General features: G+C 34.6%; 1 protein-coding gene across 1 annotated transcript in view; it reads left to right on the forward strand.

Moving 5' to 3' along the window:
* HNF4G (hepatocyte nuclear factor 4 gamma) overlaps positions 1 to 18,446 on the forward strand; it is a 127,299-nt gene that overhangs the window by 50,367 nt on the left and 58,486 nt on the right. The gene's annotated exons all lie outside the window — the stretch shown is intronic.

Genomic DNA, 18,446 nt, shown 5'->3' on the forward strand with positions numbered 1-18,446 from the left:
TAAGAAGATTTAACCAAACTACACAGTAGAAAGATTAATCTGTCAGATAAGAATAAACTTAATTGGAATTGGAAAGACCAGATTGAGGACTATGTAAAAAAGTCAGCACAGGCTAAGGAAATTGTGGCCTTGACTGATGACAACCGTAAAGAAAAAGTTTCTTGGCATGACTAGAGTGGAGAGAGGTTAAAAACGAGTGAGTGGGTGATGATTAAATGGAACTCAGATAGTAAACAATATCTTAGAACTGCCATCTGAGAAAAAAAATATTAGCAAAAAGGTAGGATAGTAGAGTTACAAAGTTTTTGTGAAGGTAGGGAGGAGATGAAAATCTTTGTGGTCAGCTAGGGTGAGTCAACAGAGAAGGCTTCTAGATATGGATTAGAAATGAATCTAAAGAAGAACCAAAACTCTAGTGAAAGAGATTACCTGCGAAGGAAGATAATTCTTTTTTTCTGAAATCTAATGATTAAGACCAGAAAGGATGGGAGCAGTTACTGCTTGTGGATAAGAGAAACTTGAAGAAAGACAGTCAATAAACATTGCTTTTTATGAGTTGAAGATTAGCTAGGGAAAACAGTTCAAATCATGATGTGGCATTAGCCTACTAATTTTGTGTTACTAAAAAGAGACATCATTAAGTATGTAAACATATTTAATTTTCTTTGTAAGAAGCATGTCCTGATTCCCCTTCAACTTGTCTTAAACTCTTCTGTTACTTGAGAAATTATAATTATATATACCAAGTTGTGTGTCAGTTAGGAAGTTAGAAAGAAGACTATCGTATGAAAATCTTGGATTTCATGTCCTGAAAACCTACTTAAAAGAACTTGATAATGTTGAAACAAGTTCAGGTGCTAGAAATATAGTTGTAAAGTGTCAAAGTGTGTTCATCTAAGAGGAATCTTTCTTTTTCATGTGGGTTTATCTGCCATTCAGAGGCAATTCAGAGGTCAAGAATTACACATTATAATTTAAATAGCATCCATTTAAAAATTAAATCCATAAAATTAAACTAATAAAATCCATAAAAATTAAACCATTTATTTTTAAAAGAAAACTAAGCCCTTTGTTGTTTATGAAAGAAAAGCTATGATGTATTTATAGATATCCCATGAACATGTGTGTATGTGAGTTTACACAATTAAGAGAAAGAGAGACCATGAGCATAAGCATGTTTGTGTGTGCATTTGTGTGTGTGTATATATAATGAAACTGTCTCTAGGCATGGTCAGGTACAAAGGTCCATCATTTAAGTCTCAGAGCTAAATAAACATGTGAGATTATGATTATTTTATTGAGCTTTCTTATTTTATGACCCACTAATGGCTCATGGATCAGTTATATTGATGAGCACTGGAAACCTACAGCTTCAATGAGGTTTTTTATTTATTCATTTATTGTTTTTATTATAAAGTGCCAAGAAGGTAATACCCAGTTCCCAGTCTTATTTTTCATTTACAATAAACTGTAGAAATACAATTTTTATTGTAGAATAGAAACTAAAATATGTGTTAAGCATATGTAGCTGGCACTTTGTGTGAGACTTTCTAATTTACCTTTAGCTTCTAATGCAAATTTTTCAGCTTCTGAGTTTGAGTATATATCTTACTATCAACATCAATATTGGGCTTATGGATTTTTTACACTTGTTAGGCTGAACTCATTGGCAAAATTAACCTGGTTATGTGTTTTAGGATTTGTGAGAAGATAACATATTGAAGCATAATTTTTTAAATTATGTCTTTGCTATTTTATATATACTGTAATTTATTCATGTCATAGTTTATCAAGAATTCAGATAGTAGGAATTCCTTTCTGTGTGACCCTCTATGGAAGCTTGTAGGCAGCTTGCTCCCCCCAAAAGAGGGCATGATTGGGGCTATACACCCCTGATTATTCTTCCCAAATTTGCCTACCAGTTAAGTCCCTTCACCTCTTCTCCTGGCCTGAGATAAGGAGACAAATTCAGTTTCACAGAAATATAATGGGCGAGGAGTAAGTGACCCCCACCAAAATATTAATACATAACAGAAGTGGCGTGTTACAAGTAACATGATTGAGCAACTAACACTTTCACTTTTTTCACCAAAGTATTAATATTTCTAATATTCATGAGCAGATTTAGTTTGAAAACTAAACATAAAAGTTTTATTTAATGTAATGCTTGATAATTTGACTTAACTATTTCAAAATGAAATTAAAGACTTTGTATTTAGCTATAAAATTAATTAGCCCCCTACTGGCTTTATCAACATCTTGTCAGTTTTGCTGATAACACCTTTACTAGAGTTTGTAAGGTAAAACAGAACTGTTTGCCAGGTTAAACTTCAAGAATCTTATAGATTTTGTTTTTTTAGATTGTCCTGAAATTGAAAAGGAAGCCACCTGACTTGATATATGCATATGTTCCCTGAGGTCAAAGCCAGCCATTACATTTTGAAAGGATTTTTAGGTTAATTTTTTGAACCAGGGACTTTCAGTGCTAAAACATTTGTTAAAATCACACTGTGAAGAGAAGTACTATTACTATTGTATATTTCTTTATGTATGCCCACGTGAATTTTCAGTTGCTCAGTCACGGGCAGTTCTTTGCTATTCCATGGACTGTAGCCTGTCAGGCTCCTCTGTTCATGGGATTTCCCAGGCAGGAATACCAGAGTGGGTTCCTCCTCCAGAGGATCTTCCCGACCCAGTGATCGAACCCACATCTCTTGCGTCTCCTGCATTGAGACGCATTGGCAGGTGGGTTTTTTATTACTGTGCCACCAGGGGATGCCCTATTGCATTATATATATTTAGAATCAAATCCTTCAAGTAAAGTCTCTTTGTATATGCAAAAATTGAAGAACAGTTAATCCACTTGACTGAATTTGGAAACATAATGTACATGGGGCAGAAAGGCAATGGATATCCAAGAAAGAAAAAGAATTTTCTGAGTATATTAATGTTCAAAATAGGATCAATATCCAAGTTAAATGAAACCAAACTGAGGGTTCATGATTCTATTAGACCTTGCATTTTGATTTGTATCACCATTTGCACTGCTATAAAAATTATTAAAAGATACTCTGATGGTTCATGAGTTTACATAAATATATATTGAAATTCAAATGATTCTGAGGACAAAGGATGAAAATCTTTTAAGGAATTCATGGATATTAGAGCTGCACTGAGACGTCCCCAAGCATTCTAAGGTTTTAAAACTTGTTGTGGTATGGATTCCAAAGTCCAGGTCTTACACAGTAGAGTTTCTAGCATATATGTTTCTTTCAGTGAAGACAATGAAACTCATAGCTAGGTAAGAGCTGGCTGCTGAGTCTGGGAATGCAGGAGCTATGAATTCACTCTAAAAATTAAAGAATGTGGCTTATTAGACTCTAGGATTCCCAAATGTGGTGTGGTGACATGAGAATCCATTTTGGTACCAAATAAATTTAGGTTAGGATCTTAGTATAGTGAATAGTCTATGTCTTTCCTCAAGTTACTGTACCCTTTTGAGTCTGTTTTCTTATTTGTAAAACTGAGGACAATAACCCATCACTGTATAAAATCTGGTTAGGATTAAATGAGAAAAAGGCCTTGCAAAAGGCACAGTGCAGAGTTATCCCTCAGTGTCTGTTAAGTGCAATATTCTCCTTTCAAATGCAACTCTCTAAATTGTCTCTTTCCAAGCTACAACCCCTATTAGGAGATAAGTCCACCTCTTAGATTATATCTCACAGCTTTTCTCATGAATGAAGGCAAATGATTGTTTTTACCTAAAAGAAGTAGAAATGATTGTCCTTGAACAGTCAGCAGATTCATGCATCTAAAAAGCAGGCTACTTTAGATGAAGCCAAGCCTTTTTTTTCTTGCATATTTCACTGATAATGCAGTTTTCAAATGCAAACTGTATAGAATCAGGTGCTCTGTCTTTAGAAGAGGATAATTTTTTAGTAGTCTCTTCTGTGGAGACTGTTCAGCAGTTTCTGATACTTTGTGTCTCTTTTATCCAGATATGCAATTCTGGATTGCATAACCTAAAGATTATATTTCAAGAGGTGTCAGAAATTCAGCAGATTTTCCCCCTCTAAGAAAGCAAGGAGGGGAAAACAACATTGTATGGTGGTTTAAGAATTTAAGATTTTTTTTTTTAATCTACATCATTTACAGTTTTATAATTCATGTAGACTGTCTGGATGTTCTTCTAAACATCCAGAAAGAAGAACCTTTGAAAGAAGTATGAATTTTTCATTGTTTATAGTTTCAGACTAATAGTAATAACTCATGCTGTTTTAAAGATGCCAGCCACCACACTAAGCAGTTCACATGTATTAACATATTTACTGCTCAGTTATATTTGGATGTTGTTCCTTTTGTATACAGAGGGAGATAGAGGCAAAAAGAATTTGGGTATATTTCCCTGAGGTCATACAAGTGGTGGAACCAGAATTTGAACTTAAGGAGATTGTTTAGAGCTGTACATTTATTGATGGCACAAAAATAATAGAGATAAGGTTGGTCTAAAAATTAGTACCAGCCTATGTCATCAACGAGGTTCCATCACTTGTTTTTAATGACTTTAGGTATGTGTATGTTTTGTGTAAAGAAATAGTTGTACTGTGTATGAGTACTTTTTTGTTCAATGAATATTTTGATTCAGAAGCTGGATAACAGAAGAAAATATGACAAATAGTCTATATTTGTTTAACTATCATGGATGCAGATGTAAAAGAACATATTATAATAAACTGAAAAACATTAAAAATACTCTTTTCAATTCCTAATATTCTTTTTAGTTTTGTGTGTGTGCGTGCTTAGATAAGAGTTTTATTTTTGCAAAAATACTGTGGAATTTGAAAACAGTGTCATTTCTAGTGAATGCATGTTTAACTGCCTTGTCGTTCAGTCACTCAGTCCTGTCTGACCCTTTGCAACCCCGTGGACTGCAGCACAGCAGGCTCCTCTGTCCATCACCAACTCCTAGAGCTTGCTCAAACTCATGTCCATTAATTCAATGATGCCAATCAACCATCTCATCCTCTGTCTCCCCATTCTCCTCCCTGTCCTTAATCTTTCCCAGCATCAGGTCTTTTCTCATGAGTTAGCTCTTATCAGGTGGCCAGAGTGTTGAAGCTTCAGCTTCAGCATCAGTCCTTCCAATGAATATTCAGGGTTGATTTCCTTTAGGATTGACTGGTTTGATCTCCTTGCTGTCCATTGATCTACATAATATATAAGGCAATTTTTACTTTATTAATCTAAATAATGAAAAGTGATTTTCCACAATTAATGACAACACAGTGCTTTCCTATGTTAATTGATAAGTGTCAAATATGTATAGTGAAATTAAATTTAAATTTGGAGAAAATAATCTCTACTTCTTTGAGCACAGTGCCACATTTTTTATTACTCAGCCTGTGCAACCATGATGGAGCCCCCTAGAATGAATGTTGAACATTTCAAACAGCAAAACAGGCCAAATCCTGCATTGTGACTGTACTTTGAAAGCAACTATAGGTCTTCTTTCTAATTTTCAGTTTTATATTAAAAAACCATTTTCAGCAATCAAATCAAGAGTGGATTATAAAGGTAGATTTGAAATAAAACAAAATTCAGGTGGATGTAAAAACTGTCGATCATTATTAATTTTTTCATATTGAAGTATGGTATTTGAATAATATTTTATCTTATTTTTCTTGAACCCTGCCAGAAAATATAGCTGAGGTAATTCATCAAGTTATACATATCACTGCAAAGTAAGTTAAGGACTCTTGTTCTCAAAACCTTGTAATGAGCTTGAGTGAGTTACTTCATTTCTCTGGATCTCCTTTCTCATGGGGGATGGAGTTAGGCTGTTGATTTTCCATGTTCTGCCAAGTCCTACAGATCAGGAGTGCTTTAGTCTCCTAAAGTCTCCTAAAAGGTTTGTATTTTACCTATGCTTGAAATTAGCTTGGAAAATACTTCCAGAAGGTAAAAATTTGAAAAGCCCCTGGACTAGATTACATCTGGAATTCCTCCTACCTATAACATTTTTATGATTCATTTGTTTCAATTCCTCTTCTAGAATCAAACATACAGACCACCACCGCCTTGCATTCCAGGCCTTTGCAGAGGGAATGCCCATCTGCCCCCTTTCCACAGTCACAATTCCACTTTCTTCAAGGTCCAACTCTATGGATGTCTCTGTGATAGCCAGGAAAAGCTCTCCTTCCTTGGAATTTCAGTAACAGTATGTTAACATTGTTATGGAGGTATATACCTGTTCTTCATTATATCGTGATTTTTATGTATTTGAAGAGTTGCCATCTCTAATTCCGACAGGGACTAGCTGGCGTAGGGGGATGGGTAGAAGCTAATGACGCAATGAGAGAGCACCTCTGGAGAGCACATGTGCCATTATTATGGGAGCATAGCCTTATGGCTCAACAGGTAAAGAATCCGTCTGCAACGCTGGAGACACCGGACAGGTGGATTCAATCCCTGAGTCGGGAAGATCCCCTGGAGAGGGAAGTGGCAACCCACTCCAGCATTCTTGCCTGAAAAATCCCATGGAGAGGAGCCTGCTGAGCTACAGTCCATGAAGTGACAAAAGAGTCGGATATGACTAAACACACACACACAGCACACAGCCTTAATGGGATTTCCTGGAGACTGTCCGCAGGGAAATTTAAGCTCAGTATTATTTATGTTTTGATAAAAATTGTACATCTGAATTTTTAATGAAAATTTTAATTTTTGGAAACATCCAAAAATAAAAACCAAAAAGTGCCAGAACAACAAAAAATATGTGCCATCCACTTTCTATGAATCGCACACATACTCATGTTTTCACTGCCTAACAGGAACCTAGTCTGTTTACTTGCACCTTTGTTCATGTAATTTTTGAATAAAATCACTAAATTTTTGAGTAAAATTTAGTGAATCTTGTTGGACATGTTCAGACACCCTTTTTATATAGACTTGACTTACATTATGATATTGATTAAAAACTAGAATAAACTGGACTCTCAAAGAGCAGTGTGACAATATTTTCAAGATGATCAAATTGTAAGTGGGTACCTTCAAAGGTAAAATCTCAACCTCAGAATTCCCTACTTGATGCTCTGCAGTATTATATAAATGCCTTTCAGAACAAGAAGGAGATTAAGGGACATTTCACAGTTGTACTGTAGTTATTGAAGAGCAAACAAATTAGCCACTTGCCTAGAAGAAATCAAAAGTCTCATCTGGAAATTTGGGAGGGGTTTAAAGTGACCTTCTTGTGTTAATCTTGAAAGAGATAATGATATGTATTAGAGTTGTTTTCCTTTTTCACTGCTTTTTCTGAGCACCTTATGTGCTTACTAAATACATGAGAATGATGGTAAGTTTATATTCTTTTAGATATTGCTGTGCTAGTGATCATTCTTTCTGTTTCCCATCAAAAATGTTTGAATTTTAAACTATACAGTTTGAAATGCTCATATTTTAATTTTCTCTGTAAGAGTGACAGTGTTTCTAATAGATTTAGATCATCATTTTATTATTGTTTCCTGTTTGAAGTTATTCCCAACTGATTTTTCATTTTCTAGTTATAATTTTAATCTGCTTATTTTTTCTGTTTTTGACTAAGTAGCAGAGTGTTCAGTAGTGACTGGGCATTCAGGAGGGATGACGGAACACTTCTGACTCAATGACATGTGAACCAAACAGGCACAGGCTGAGTTATAACCCAAAATTTGAAATGATGTGTTAGGATAAAATGATAATATTTCAATTGTTTATCATGTTAACATTTTACTAAAATAAGTATGAAATTGATTATGTTTTTAGCATAGTATGTTAATTGATTAAAATATTTGTTCCTTTATTTCGATTAGAACAGATACAAATTTCCCTAATTCTGTCTTAGTCAAAACAAGTTCATTTTCTCTTTCCAACACAAATGCAATTCTTGAAGTGGTTTTGATGGCTCAGAGTTCAGCACCTTTCCGTTGAACAGTCTTGTTAACAGAGTAAGCAGAGGTGTTCTCTTGTTAAAACTATCCACCTCTTTTGCCCACGAAAGTTCTGGCTGGTGCGAGGCCCCTCCCTGCTCAGACACTTTCAGTTCAACCATTTCCTTCCTCAGCTTTTGTTACACTGCCCCCTGCATCTCACCAAGTGGCCTCACAGTCTAAAGTGTTCAGGTCACTCCTCTTTTATTCTCTCTAAAAAGCAAGTAGTCTGCAGCTTTTCACTGAAGTTCAATATCATTGATATAAAGCTGGGTTTATCAATGATAGATCTACTTTCTTTAAAACTAAGGAAAGTGACTGTATTTAAATAGAAAGTAGGTAATATTTTTTAAACTAAGTATAGAGCAGATATTTGTGTTAAAATTTTATCTTAATGACATCTATTGCAGGATTAAATAGTCGAAGATCTTAATAAGTATTATTAGTCATAGTTGCTTAGAATGATTGTTTCTGTGTTAATATACTTGGCCAATAATAATTAACAACACCGATGAACAGAATAACTAACCTCTTAGTAAGTACACTTATCTATACAGATGACACTTTTCATATGAAATACCTCAATGGTTTATCACAACCCTATTATTAGTATTATTGTTATACAGATATTATTAAAGACTCAAAACTAAAGTTAGCAAAGAGTCAAGTTAAGGAAACCAAGTGAATGGCTGCTTTTCAAAATATAAATGTTTACTCTTTTAAAGAAATTAAATTTTGGCAACACTGACAATATTTTCCCTTTGACCTGATATGTCATTGTTAGAAAATAATCTGAAGTAAATATGAGCTTTAGCTTAGCATTTATTTAAAAAATACAAGGAACTTAAATCAGATGATTAATAGGAAAACGGTTAAGTTTATCTTCATGATGAGCACTAAACAACTATTACAAATCATGTTTTCTAATAACACAGGGAGTGTTCACAGGTTAATAATGTGAATAATAGCAAGATATACAAAGGCATAATATGTATGACTATAATTATAGAAACATCTCTCTGAATCCCAAGCCTGAATACTCCACTGCACAAAGCTTCTATCCATCTCAGGGCCCTCTCTCAATTCCTCTGGTTCATCTCTTTGCTTGACTACTGTTCCTTCAGGTTCTGGGTTAAATGTTCTTTTCTCAGGAAAGCAGTTGCCGATCCTCAGGGTCACTTCAGACCAGATGTATACCCCAGTTATGTCTTCTCCTAACACTTTAATGCTTGTTATGGTGACAGTCACTTTGTAGAATCTTTTGAACGCCTTCCTTAATAGACCAGAAGCTTCATTTGAGCAGGAACTGCATCAGCCTTGCTTCTCATTGCCTGGTACAGCGACTGGGACATAGAATGAGCTCAGCAGACATTTGTGAATGAATGAATGAATGCAAGGTACAGTGCTAAGGAATGGTTACCTAATCCCTTTAAGATTCCTCACAAGACTTACAAAGTGACGGCCATCTCTATCACATTTTATGAATAAGGAAACTAAATCTTAGAGAAAATTGTCAAAGTTGTATAGCAAGTCACTGAACAGCTCAAATTAAAACCTGATGTCTTGGAATATAGTGCCCAAGCTCTTAGACACAGATGATGAAAATGTTGCACTTAATATAACTAATAAGTCTACTGTATCTTGTTGAACAGTATTAAATGTTCATACTTGTAGGTCAAATATATTGAAATATCACCAATTTTATATTAATTTATTAATAATAATGAATTTATAAGCATTTTAAATTTTGAAAAATATATAAAAATAAATATAGCATTAGAACTGCAGAAGTTTTTGTTTTGCAAACAGTCTTACATTCCTCAGATTTTCTACACTAAGTTTTCCTCATTTTCTGTAAAAAGAAAAACAGTTATTAAAATCCACTCACCCCCGAATGGTGGAGATAGTTCTCAAGTCAAGATCTTTTGACATCCAAAGAGTTTTCATTGGATAAATACATCGTGAAAGAGAAGATCAGAGTTCTCTGTACTGCAAAGTTATAACCATCTTGTGAATTGGCATATAATTAGTAATTGATTAACTTTTCCAGATAATTTAATCCAAAGTCAAATCTATAAAATACTGTTTTAAAATTTTAATTGGAAATTCTTTGTAAAAATCTGTGATACAAAACAGGAAGCCACATTAGGTCTATATCATAGAACTATTCAGGTTTTGAGCTGGTTGGGCGTATTTCTTTCTATATATGCCTCTCATTCTTTCTATTGTTTTCTATCACAGATAGGGCCAGCTATCAAATTTATAGCATCCAGTTTTAAAGATACATGTTTTATTTCTTACCAACGTTAGTATTTAAGATAAACTTGGTTTTCAAAAGTGAATTATTTTTCCTGAAACTCACCAAGGTAACACTTATCTCTGTAGTTTTTATTGTACATTTTGAAAAAAATTCTCTTCTGATTGCTCCCTTGATTATCCCTGCCTTTGAAGTTGGTACAAATGAGCCAGGACACTGAATAACACCAGGCTCAGACACCCTAGTTTATTAGATACTTTTGATAGAACAGAGTCAAGTACCTTGGGATGAAACATGGTTTAAAAAAAACTTTTATTTTTTATTATAGTTGATTTACAATGTTGTGCTGATTTCTGCTGAAAAGCAAAGTGACTCAGTTATACACATATACACATTCTCTTCTGTTACAGTTTATCCCAGGAGCTTGGATAGGGTTACCGGTGCTATACAGTAGGAGCTTGTTAATTATCTATTCTAAATGTAATATTAATAGGTTGCATCTACTAATCCCAAACTCCCAGTCCATCCCTCTCTGTCTCCCTCCCCTGCCCCACTCCCATCCCTTGATAATCACAAGTCAGTTCTCTAGGTCTGTGAATCTATTTCTGTTTTTTAGATACGTTCATTTGTGCCATAGTTTGGATTCCACATGTATGTGATATTGTATGGAATTTGTCTTTCTTTCTTACTTCACTTAGTATGATAATCTCTGGTTGCATCCATGTTTCTGCAAATGGCATTATTTATTTCTTTTTATGGCCGAGTAGTATTCCATTTTATTTATGTACCACATCTTCTTTATTGGGATGCAACATTTGATAGGCATAGAATTAAGTCATGCTGTCTACACGTAGATTCTAAAGGTTGTCATAGCTACCTCCCCAGAGAGCTGCTCCAGCTGCCTGCCCATCATGCCTTAGATCAAAAGCGTCAGATATGACACAAAGTGATTATACAGGGCCTATTTTTTTCATGGCTTATTGCCAATCTTATGAATAAATGAATGAACAGACAGCCTCTATTTTAACTATTCCTAATCTCTGGCTGTTTGTTTCTTCACCGTCACATTGGACTTCTTGGCCTTGATGTTACAAATGAATCTGATGATCCTTTTTTTGGATATTGTCTCTAGGACCAGCCTTTGCTCCATTATTTCTCTTAAAATTCTCTACATGTCATTAAGTGTAACTTCCATTGTCCCTTTTGCAAAGACCCCAACATGCTTTCTCCCTGAGCCTTGACAATACATCTTGTTATATTTTAATAACTAGATTTGAATAACCTACTTTGGCCATCTTTTTTTCCCTCATTGATCATATGTATATTGAACTTTTGTTAAGTATAGGGTAGAGCTAAGCCTTGAGATGGGAGACAAAATACATGAAAATAGTCATTCTTGTCTAATAGCATTTTTACTTTAGTTAAATTAGTGATAATTTACTGTGGTTCATTAGCAGAATGAACCATACAGCTTATCTATGCCATTGTGAATAGAACCTGACCCAAGTCAAGCAAACAACAAACAAAACTTTAAAAACCTTTTGTGGCTTAAAATTTTAAAGTTGATTTTGAAAATTCACTTTCTGAAAGTCAATTCAAAAGTGAGTAATTTCATAATCCTACTTAACATCTCAACAATTAAAAAAATGGAAAAACCTGTTATCCCATTTGTTTTGTTTACTCACTCTTTCCTGAGTAATAATTTTCACAGTTTTTACATCTCACACTTTTACAAACTTTAATTTCCTTCACGATAGTACTTACCTTGGGACAGTCTCCTTTTGCCAACACACAGATGGGTTGTCCTTTTACATATAACTGTGTGTGTGGATCACCCATTTTTTTAAAATTTTGTTATATTATTAAAATTTATAACATGTTCTTGCTTTTAGGACCTGCCACAATTAAGACTTCCAGGATTGATATATATTTTTATGTGTCATTTGATTTGTAGACTTATCACTTATCTACTTAAAAAAAAAAAATCTTTCATGGCTTCCAATCATGCCTGGAAACAAATCTGAAAATTTCTGTCTCAACATCTAAACCTTCTATAATATAGTCCCATTTTTCAAATTCAATCACATGTCCCACACATCCTTTCAACCCCAAAGTCCTCTTTTGTCCACCAGTCAGAATCTACTTACTCTGTAAAGCCCAGCTTAGATCTACTATTAATATCATGATCACCCAAATCTTTAATTAGGAATTTTCCTCTGAATTTCAGAAGTGACTAGAGTTAGAATAATTTCATTTCTCACTATTCATGCTAATTATCCTTACCAATTTTTCTCTCTACAAATAATGATAGGTTGACTCCTTAAAAATAGAAGCCATGTTTCAAATTGCCGCTGTCGTATAATACAATTGGACATTTTGAACAGTAAATTTAAAATCACACAATCTTAGTGTTTTGAAACATCAGGGGTCTTTGGGATTAATATACAAAATTTTTAATTTTACAGATGAGAAAACAGATTTAAATGAGAGCAGTATGGATCAGCCAGTTTTTCTTTTTTTTGCTGCCTGGCATGTGGATCTTAGATCCCGGACCAGGGATCAAACTCATGCCCCCTTCATTGGAAGGGCAGAGTCTTAACCACTGGACCACCACTAGGGAAGTCCCAGATCAGACAAGCTTAATAGTCTTTACCTCAGTGTCTTTGATATCCTTTCTGATTCTGTTTCCTCAAACTTTAAAATGAATGTAGGTGTTATGATGTTTTCTCTGTGTTAACAAAATGTAAAAGACATTGTCATCTGTGCTTCGGTCAGAAAATCAGAAACCACTTTATGAATTTGAAGCAGGAAGGTATTTCGTGCAAAGAACAAAGGACTCACAAAACCACCTCCTATATGGTGATGCCTAAGCATTTATTCAGCTGCTACTGCTGCAGAAACAGTGAAGCTTCTGAGTCCCTTCCACGTTCTAAATGTATATGACTGTTCCTAAGTGATAGAATCTGATATGGAAAAGCTAAAAGCAAAACAAAATTTATTCTTATATTTGTGTGTGCTTAGTCACTCACTCGTGTCCTATTCTTTGTGACCCCATAGACTGTAGCCTGCCAGGCTCCTCTGTCCATGGGGATTCTCCAGACAAGAATACTGGAGTGGGTTGCCATGCCCTCCTCCAGGGGATCTTCCCAACCCAGGGATCGAACCCAGGTCTCCTGCATTGCAGACTGCTTCTTTATTGTCTAAGCCACCAGGGAAGCCCATTCTTATATTTACATCTTAGTTTTTTATCCCAATAATTCAGTGCCATTCAATTTAAGGTCAAACATTTATACATACCTCACAGAGATCAATGTACTATAACCCCGAATAATAATTGATGATAATAATAATGAATTGTTAGAGCTGGAAGGGACTAGAGGTAAAATGAACTCATCTTCTCATTTAAAAAATCAAAGTCACTCAGTAGTGAGGTTGGGAGAGTCATCTTTTTTAAACCTACTTTATTACTAGAGATGAAATGTTTTCCTGCTACACTACTTTCTGAAGCTTTCCATTGCTTTATGCTTACAGTGAATTTCATTTTATTGCCTTCCAACTTAATGAAATTAGTCATTCTTATACCTAATTATTTAGTGCTAAGACCCTGTTTGAGCTTGATAAGACTCTCCAAAAAATTTCACTAAATCTTTATCACGTAAGTGTAATGGGAAAGGGAACAGTTAAGATAGCTCATTGCAGTTCTAAGATCTAATCACCATTTTATCTGATGACTTACAAACTGGAAAGTTGACCAATAAGTCTGTTTAATCTGACCTCTCAACACTGTGAATGATCCTCCTGGTAATCATATATTTAAAGTCTATCATGGACACATCTCATTTTTACTTCTTGTTCTCAATGGAACTTGCTGTGGCACTGGGGTTTTCTTAAGTATAAAACATTCCAAAATCACACTGTTATTATAGGGTGCTTTGTCCTCAGGATGTCTAGCATTCCTTTTGGGCTATTGGTCTTTCAACATCCAGTTCAGGGATTAAAGTAAATCATTTAATCCATGCAGCATGTCACTCAATAGTTATACTTTTGGAAATTGTTTCCATGGGAGCACCCGTGGATGCAGCCAGTCTGAGATATTGACACTATAGAAAAAACTGACAGTGTACTCTTTGTATTGATTCCACTCTTCTCTACAAATATAGACTCCATTCCCTACCACAGCCTTGTAAGTGGTGACTGCTGAGGTTTCTAAATTGCTTTGTAAATTATTTATTACTTGAACATTTTGTAAGACCCCTTTTCTTCTTGCCTGACTTGCTTTTGATTCCTGAGGTCTCGTATATATTGGAAAGTCTCAGTGTATGTACTAACCACAACCTTCTCACCGCACTCCTTTTCTTCCTGTCTTACACTGCAAACCCGATTTTTTTCTACCCATATTACAATTATGCCTTTTGTCATTCTTGTTTCTTATACAGTGCCTGCAAAATATCTTAAAAGCTCATAAACCCATGTTCTATACTGAGCACTAGACAGAATGGCAGTTTGGAGCCCAGCACTGAACGATTAACTAGCACTTTTTCAAACTAAAAAGTTTATAAAGTATTTGAAGAATGTTTGTTTAATGATGGAGGAAACAGGTTCCTTTAATAAAAATTGCTTATCAGAGCACATGCACATATTTAATTCACTTGCACTAATGTAGTAGAGTGCATTTCAGTGTTCTGAAAAAAATTGCAAATGCTTTCTTTTTTTTAACTCTTCTCTCTTAGATTTTCTTTTGTGAGTTTGTGAACTGTAAGATTGTTAATGTTTATAATTTAGATAATAAGAGACACTTCTGTGTCCAGCAAACAAAGGAATTTGAAGATTGTGACTGTCTATAGTCACAAGCTGACGGAAACTACACACAGACACATGTGAAAATACTCAACAGAAAGAGGTCTGTACTTAATGAGTTTCTCCCTTCCCTCCCCTGGCTTTCTACATTAGTGGACACAGGACCAGTTTACACTTCGTAAATTAAGGATGGAGTTATTATAGCACCGTTTATAATTTGGAAATCCAAAATGCTACTCATTTCATCCATTCCTTAAAATTCATTTATGTTTAAAGAGTATAAGCTTTTCAATCATATCTTCGCCATTGAGTTCTGTGACTGAAGAAAGTAACTTAGTCCTTGTGAATAACAATTTCTTCTACTACAAAACAAATAATAAAAAATAATAACATCAAAGGGTTATTGAAACAAGTGATAACATAGAGTCTTAGCATGAGCACATTTAAATGGTTCTCTAATGGTTGTGACATTACTGATATATAATCTTTGCTAAATAACTTAATTTTATGATGTTTACATTTGTATATAATCCCAATAGATATGTGTTGAGAATATAGAAAATATGCATTTTACAACTGTACATAAAAACCATAACATCTTTTAGGCAGTTGCTCCTAATTACAGAGATTTGAGGAGTGTCAAAGAATACTTGTAAGATAACTGTAATTCTCAATGAAATGGAGATGTAAATCTGTTAGGAGACAAATGTTTAGATCCATTATGAGGATTTCCAAGCAGAGGAAGACAGCAGTGGGCAAGAGATGGCCCAGGAAGAGCAAAGGTGGAAACCAGTGAGCAGCTTTAGACAAATGAAGTCATTATGGCCAGACATTTAAGCCTGTTTCAATGACATCCTCTCCAGGGAAGGTTTGGCCCAGGGCAGTGCTGATTTTCTTGTCCACTGCTTTATTTGTTGTTATTGTTCAGTCACTGCATTGTGTTCCACTCTCTGTGACCCCATGGACTGAAGCACACCAGGCTTCCCCGTCCTTCACTATCTCCTCTTCTCCTGCCTTCAATCTTTCCCAGCATCAGGGTCTTTTCCAATGAGTCAGTTCTTCTCATCAGGTGGCCAAAGTATTGGAGCTTCAGCTTTAGCATCAGTCCTTTCAGTGAATATTCAACACTCGTATAAAGCCACCTACTTTATATCAACATGTATTGTTATGAACTCGTTTCATTCTTTTCCTGCCCACTGAAGGAACTTGCCTTTAAAATGAGTTTTCTGTACTTATTTTCATACTCTACTTTTGGTTTGGAATGCTCACTTAATGTTATTTCCAATGTTTCAAGACCTATCTGGAGTGTCACCTACCCCCTCAATCTGTCCCTGTTGTTCCCACCTACTTGTTTCTTCCCTTTCTAAATTCTTTCAGCATTGATAGTTTGAATCACTAACTAATATCTGAGATTAGATAATCTAATTTCTGTCCCAGCTGAAAGCACACAGGGTCAAGAAGATTCTTTTATTGTCCCTTCAGTAAGTATACAATGAAAGATTCAAAAGAGACTAGAAAAGCGAGATAAAGCAGAGAGTATTTGGGGATAAAAATGCAAATTCTTGCACTAAATTGGAGCTTTATAGTAACTGTCTACATTTATGCATCATTATATATATATATATATATATATATATATATATATATATCCCATTCTCACCTAATAATAACAGACTTTACCATGCTACTTCATAGAGTACATAAAACTTTCACATAATTTATTTTGCTAATTCTTCAAAACAATCTTATGAGATGAGTCTCATTTTGTAGAGAAGAACCAAAGTCTGTAAGAGATTTTATGATTTGTCAGAGTCCCCTGAAGTTTGTTACTTTTCTGCCAACCCCAGCTGACTTTCAGAATGGTCTGACCTATCCTCACAGGAACCATATGAGGAAGGCCACAAAGACATTTCTAGCTTCAACTTACAAGCAATGAAGGTGATTTCTTTGGAGAAAAGAGAAGAACCACCCATCCTAAGCAGTCTCTGCCTCCTGCCTTTTGGAAGTGAGGAAGGGGATGGTTCTTGAAACAAGACTGGTTTGACACAAAAAACAGGTCTGACTTAGTGCCTGCAAGAGATGTATGAGGGAACAGGGTTAGAACATGATTAAAAAAAAAAATATATATATATATATATATATATGTGTATATATATATTTATGTATATGTTCAAATACATATACACATATATTCATATATATAATATTAAAATGTGTGAAAAATATCTATCTCTTCTTATATTGTTAAAAGATAAACTAAGGTGTAATAAAAATTTTAAGTTTATTTGAGCAGAAATCAGTTCTCTAATCAGACAGATCAGAAGTGGTTGGAAGCACTGCACTGGCAAGAGCTAGGGAAAGACAGAGATGATGAAGAGAGAAGATGCAAATAAAGGCAGTCATTTGCTTGGCTATAGCTTTTAGCAAGCTTTATAGCTATAGCTGTTTGTGATTGGTTGTCCTTAGCTTTCTTATTTCTTCATATTGAGGCATTTACAGGATTTGATAAGTCATCTAAGCAATACAGCCCCTTCAGTCTGACAGTCTCCTTGTTTAACTATTTAAACAATATGTACTTAGTGAAATTTGAGATTGAATGAGAAATTTCATAATTGGAATAGGGCAGAAGACTTATGTTGAAAAATTTTAGAGGAGAAAGCAGTGTAAATATCTTGAGGTAAAGGAGCTGTTGGACTGAACTGGATGAGAGGAACTCTTTCATGTCCCATGACGAAACAGGAAGGCCATGTCTTATCCACCGTGAAGAGTTCCTAGAAATGGCCTTCTTTCTCACAAAATGAATCATTTGAGATAAATGTTATAAAGGTAGCTTTGCAAAATGTTTGTATCCATTGAGTATATCCAACAGAAGTATAAGAGATTGTCTACTCTACTACATCTTTATTAACACTGAGTGTTGTAATTAAAAAAAAAGGCTCATTCGAAATGTAAAAAACAATTGCTCTTTATAGTTTTCAGTATAGGGTGAAATTTTCTTCATCTTTGTTTAGTAATTCTGTTTCCTATTTTTTAGACAACATTTAAGAAGCATATATACTTCCCACTGATGTTAATAAAAATTAGAAAAATTCTTTACTGTACCTACTAATTTCATGAAGCCCGATTATGTTTTTATTGTGATTTGTTTCCAAAAGAAATAGTTGAAAATTTGTCCCAAGTAATTGGAGGTACATTTTCTTTCATTTTCTCTGTTGCTGTATTTTCCACTCTAAACAAATATGCAGAATAGTCATCAATGCTAAATAATACAATCTACGATTGCTATATTGATATTTTTAAAATGTGTCTGAGGTCTGTGAGCAGCACTGCATTGATATTTAAATAATATATTTTAGGACTGCTGACTAAATAGTTATAAACTTTTGAGTTCATTTATGAAAATTTATCAAGTTCATACTTTGTTGAAA

This window comes from Cervus elaphus, chromosome 21 (genome assembly GCF_910594005.1).
Source record: "Cervus elaphus chromosome 21, mCerEla1.1, whole genome shotgun sequence".
NCBI lineage: Eukaryota > Metazoa > Chordata > Mammalia > Artiodactyla > Cervidae > Cervus > Cervus elaphus.